A 6,000-nucleotide genomic window follows, 5' to 3' on the forward strand; every position below is an offset into this window, starting at 1 on the left:
GAAAGGAGATGCTCTGAACCGGAGTGAGCTTGCTCTTTTCTCGGTTGACCTGAAGCCCCAAGCGGCTGAGGTGTTTAAGCACCTGGTCTCTGTGAGCGCATAGTAACTCTCGGGAGTGGGCCAGTATGAGGCAGTCGTCGAGGTAGTTGAGTATGCGGATGCCGGCTTCTCGGAGCGGGGCAAGGGCTGACTCTGCGACTTACGTGAAGACGCAAGGGGACAGAGACATGCTGAAGGGGAGGACTTTGTACTGAAACTCCTGGCCGTCGAACGCGAACCATAGGAAGGGTTGGAGTCGCGGCAGAATTGAGACGTGGAAGTACGCGGCCTTCAGATCTACCACTGCGAAACAATCTAGGTGCCGGACGCATGTTAAGATACACTTTTGCGTGAGCATTTTGAACGGGAGTTTGAGCAGTGCTCGGTTAAAACTCGCAAGTCCAAGATTGGTCGTAAGCCGCCGCCTTTCTTGGGTACAATGAAGTACCCCTGTAGAGACCCTTCTCCATTTCGGTTGGGGGGGACAGGGCCTATCACGTCTTTGCGCAGGGATCTGGCAAGTTTGCAGGCTACTGCGGAAACGGACACCCGCGAAGGGGGGGCGGGGCCTGGCAAACTGAATTGCGTAACCGAGTCAAATGGTCCGGTACAGCCAGCGTGACGGGTTGGGCAGTGAAAGCCACTCCTCCAAACTCCGTGCTGGGGGTACCAAGGGGATGAGTATTTTGGACGTACCCAGTGGGGGCTTCACAGCGGGGCGAAGCAGGTAGTGTGGCGTCGGGAGGCAAGGGTGCATCCCGAGGCTTTGGTGCTGAGAACAAACTCAAAGCACTTACCTTGCTCCGTGCCTGGCAGGGGGCAGGTTCGTGACTGTAGGAGGAGGTCCGGTTGCAGGCGTCCTCTAGTCTCATCAGAACCGGCCGGCCGGGGGACAGTCATGGGGCTGAAGGCGGGCTGTGGCCGTGTCCAGCATGACGGGACTGTTGAGGACTGGCGGCAGAGTGCCGTGAGAACGGCATTTGCGGGCCAGGTGACCCAGAGACAAAAAAGGAAATAGCTCTATTTTTGAGAATGTGAGTACCTAATGAAAGGTACTGAAAGCCAAATGAAATGAATTCAACAAAAGATTCTCCTCCCGGCCCCCCACCGGGGGACGGAGTGGCCTTACCAGCTCTGGAGATAACGTCTCGGTCTCTGGGTCGGTCATCACAGGAGCGCCTGGGAGCCTTCTGGGTCCTCGAGGGGGTCTGTGAGATGAGGGGGCATCCATCTTCTGCGGGGAGCTTGACGCCGGGGCTGAGAGCTGGGCCCATGCATGTTGAGGTGGAGCACTGCTTTTCTTCCTTTCTTGAAAGCCGCAGGAGGACGCCCTCGGCGAGCAGACAGGGCATGGCCCCTGGCGGCATGTTTGCGGCAGGTTTGCGGCAGGGCAGGATGTGTGAAGTAGCCTCCGTCTGTTTCTTCACCACTGAGGACTGCTGGGTGGAGTCGTCATGTGGTCTCGCCGAATGGATGAAGCTGGGAGACAGGAGCGTTTGAGAAAGCGTGCTTTGTCTACCTCCTCTACTGCGACCAGCTCCAGTCCATGTGTTGTGTTTCCGGACCACGAGGGTGGCCATCGCCTGTTCGAGTGCAGTTCCTGCAGCACGTCAAGAACAGGACTACCCAAGTGCAAATTTTGGAGTGCCTTGGCCCGGCAGACTTGCAGGAGGGGGCCATGGCGTGCAGGGGGGGAGTGGTCTGGGACCGCTCTACCGCGGAGGGTAGTGAGAGCGGAGGAGCGAGGAATCTTGGCTTGCTCACCTCGTCATGCACGTCCGGGAAGGAAGGAACCATGATGGGGTGCGTGGCTGTGAGCGGCGTACATGCCCGTGGAACCAATCAAATAGCCGTGAGGGGGAGGGGGACGTGATTTTCCGGTGGATTATCCGGGGAAGCATATCGGACCTCTGTGCATCAGGCTCAGACTGGGCACGCAGACCCGAAGGTGGCGGCGCAGACGAGCCATCAACATCAGACGCCGCTGTAACACTCTCTGATGCAGCGGTGATTATCGTCATCCAATTCCGGGAGTTCAAGGGACCGGAAGGCCAGCCGTGAAGCGGGCCGCAGTCATCCCGAGCTCAGATGGGAGCAAGCAAGCGTGCCAGGGAGGCGGGTAGTTCACAGGGATTTACCCGGCAAACACAGCCCGTCATTTTCCCCAAATCGCCTCTATCGCCCGCGGCGCCTGCCTCAATCCTGTGGGAAAGAGGCGAGGCGCAGGGGGCGGCTGAAGTGGCTTTCTCTCATGACAAAAGAAAGCCTACGACCACAATGCTGTTATGGCTACGTTCTCGCACTGAGAACATAACCCATTGGAGAGAAATTGCTCATCCAGAGCTCGGACGGAAACCAGCAAGCGTGCTGGGGAGGCGGGTGGTTCGCGGTGACTTACCCGGCGAACACAGCCCGTCATTGTCCCGAAATCGTGGGAAAGAGGCGAGGTGCGGGGGGCGGCTGAAGTGGCTTTCTCTCATGACAAAAGAAAGCCTACGACCGCAATGCTGTTATGGCTATGTTCTCGCCCTGAAAACATAGACCATTCATAAAAACGCTGCCTGCGTGTAATCGCAGCCCAGGTACGCCAGGCAGCTTTTATGACCGTCGAAGGTGGGGAGAAATGAACCGCATCCAGAAACTACACAGAGGCGGAAACACGTCTTTAAAAAGACGCGTCCTGAAAAGGACGTTCAACACCGCTGTGTATTGCTCTTTTAGAGAAAATCACTCTTTTAAACAACTCTCTTAGAGTTTGGGTTTCTGCACTGTCGAAGCACACAGGGGCAATTGCACTGCCGTGCAAGAAGGAGAAATCGCTGCTGTATTGTGCCATCAATCCAACAGCATGCAGAGCATCAGAGGAATACTGGAACTGGTGTGATCTCACGCGAACAGCATGCACAACCATCGGCTCCGAAGAAAATTTTTGAGTGAACTCTAGTATTTGCCTCGCCTTTATACCCGTATGTCCGGGGGCGGGGTATGCAAATACTAGCTGCCAACTTCTCATTGGCCTTTTTTCATAGATCAGAGGTATATTCGGTGCTCAAGAGAGACCCCTAGTGTCACTTCTCCGACACAACGTGGAGAGAGCAACAGAAGGGGAATCATAGTTTAGGAGCCAAATATGGAAAGGATCTACCTCCTTTTGTGGATTTTGATATTCTAGGAACTATTAACAGGTCAGAATTTTGTGATCGTAATGAACGATCTTGAAGAAACGTGATTTCTATCAGGAAGACAAGCAGGCTTGAGTGAGGTTTAAGATGCCATTTATTTGATAAATGTAAAACAGAAGGTAATGTCTCTCTCTTTGGCGTAGGCCCTGTCCGGCGGTCCGAGGGAGTTGTGCCCGGAACCGTCATGTCCTGCCGGAGATGGGAGGCAGGGGCGAGGAGCCTACCCCCAAAAAGAGAGAAAGTAGTATACTACCCCCAAGAGAGATGATCCTGTTTAGTACGAACCGGGTCTTGTGTTAGGCATTCATTCTGGAGAAGAAAAATTGTGATGTGACCATCAGAATTGACATGGAATTTGTGATATCTCTGGTATGGTTGTTTGAAGCCTTTGCAATGGGAAGGTTTTTTTTGGTGTGTTTTTGGGCTCTCCGTTGAGGCCCCTGGTTGTGCAGAATCTGCCTAAGGCGAGCAGCGTGGTATGCGGCCCTACGTTAGGCCGGCGTTGCTGTGCGGTATCTTTGTTGAAGGACGACATTTGATATGAAAACCCTCAGACGAGGGAAGAGTAGTTGTTTGAGGTATCCTTGCCGAAGGTGGGGAACGTGTATAAGCCATACGATAATGGCAGCGTTGCGTGCAGCCCCTTCGTTGAAGACATTTGATATGAAAACCCTCTGACGAGGGAAGAGGGAAGAATCAGTGCAGGTAAGGATGAGCTGGGGAAGAGCCACCGACCACCACCAGATATGCATGAGAACTTATGGCTGATGGAGAGTTGAGCTTGTTTGATGATTTGGGTCAAGTTGACCATTTCAGGTACGATTAGGGAGAGCAGCGGCCGAGCATCTTCATAGTAGATTCCGGTATACCTCGAAGGGTGCCCGTCGAGCTGGTCTGTGGAACTCCTGCGAAGCGAGGGAGGGAAGTTGAGAAACCCGGGAATGTGTCTGGCTGGGATGATGAAGTCACAGGAAATGCACTGCCATGTCAGACGTCTCATAGGGGACACGATGGTTCGAGGAGGGCCGGACTTTATTGATTGTAGTAACTACTGCGGAATTGTCGCATGACTACGATGCGTTGGGTTTCTGGAGGGAACCCATATGACGCTGGCCGTGATGATGGGTGTGGAATAAGAAAGTCCCATTTTAAACTTCTTTTGTAGATGTAGCTTGCTGTGTCATCGTGGAGCGAGGCTGCAGTGGTTCTGCGAGTGTATTTCCTATTTCTGAACTCGAACATATATTTTACCCCGTATAGGGTAAAGAACCATTTCATTGGAGGGTAGAGGGGAAGGTTGTTTGCTGGACCGTATGATGAAGTGCTGTACGAATGGCAAGGAAGGATTTGAAGCTTGGGTCTCGGTGTCATTTCTTTCTTCCCTCCGCTGAGCCGCATCGAGACAGGGATTGTAGGTCGAAAACATTTGTTAAATACATTCAATTATTAAATATCTAGCAATGGGAATACTTACGAAGAGAGAGTCTGGAGCGTAGGAAGCTATATTGAAGAAAGTATAATTCTGGCCATTCCCCTGTGAACCATGGTCCTAGACGGCAACCCCTGAATCCTATGGAGGGAGCCATGTCTGAGAATAGGGGCGTGTCGTCCAGAAATTCATCGATTGGTGGGTAGGAGAGGCCGTCTATGGAATGAGCTAGTGTGAGGAGGTGAAAAATACGGCGTAGTGGCCTTGAGGAATGATAAGCATGGCAAAATTGAGGTGGACTGATGGTGCTTAAGATTGCGTTAGGAGACCCAAACGGACCAGGGAATGACGTGAAAATAGACCTGATCCTGTCATGTTTCTTTAGGGGGGGAAGCTTGCATGGTTAGAGAAGGTGTTTGATGTCTAGAATTCTAGAGACGTGGCTCGTTGTGGGGTTTTTTTTCTCTCGCTCTCGTGCTCTCTTATTCCTCGAGCTGGAGCAAATAGGGTGAGAAGAATAATGTCTCAGCTTCATGAGTTTGGTTGTTGGCTGTAAAAGGAACATGAGTCTTCATGTACTCCCAGCATAGAGCCCTGAAGATGCAGTGGACAGTTTGGTTTTTGAAGGAGGTGTGCCCCAAAACATACAAGAATGTGTGCATGTTTGTGCAAATCATCTTGCATGAGACTGCTTTGTAAATGTGTGTTGATATGAATCGGGATCTTCAAGAATTTGATTCTCGAGCATGGATCAGTTCTGGCTGTTCATGTCCCACCTTTCATCAGTGGACCACTTCCAGCAAGAGGAACAAACAGGTTTTCACGGTTGCTTGGGCTTAATACATGGCTTCAAAAAACCTGCAATATAAAAGGAGTGAACTTAATTGACAACTTCAATCTTTTCTGGAGTCAGAGGCAACTGTTTCGACAGGATGGCCACCACCCAAACAAACTTGGTTCAAGAGTGCTAAAGGACAATATCTACTTCTCCCTCAATCATCCTTCTGCAGTGTGTGCCAATCCACTCAATCTGAATGGCACACACACCTGGACACAGTATGAATGACCACAGGACTTCACTTCAGCACCTGAATGGACATGCAGTTGACAAATCACACAAGGACAATGATAACACCACTCAGCCACAACAATTTCTGCTCATGGACACAATCTCATCTGAGCCCTGCCCACAAAGTTCACCACAGACAGACTGTGACATATTAGAACTACTCCAAGATTCAGCACCCAAGGAAGACTTTCTGGAAAACATCCAGGGAAACCAGGACAGCATATTACAGCCCCTCTCACCAGACACGTTATCCCTCTCTCCAGCATCTCCACATCTGTGTT

This window comes from Xyrauchen texanus, chromosome 3 (genome assembly GCF_025860055.1).
Source record: "Xyrauchen texanus isolate HMW12.3.18 chromosome 3, RBS_HiC_50CHRs, whole genome shotgun sequence".
Lineage (NCBI taxonomy): Eukaryota > Metazoa > Chordata > Actinopteri > Cypriniformes > Catostomidae > Xyrauchen > Xyrauchen texanus.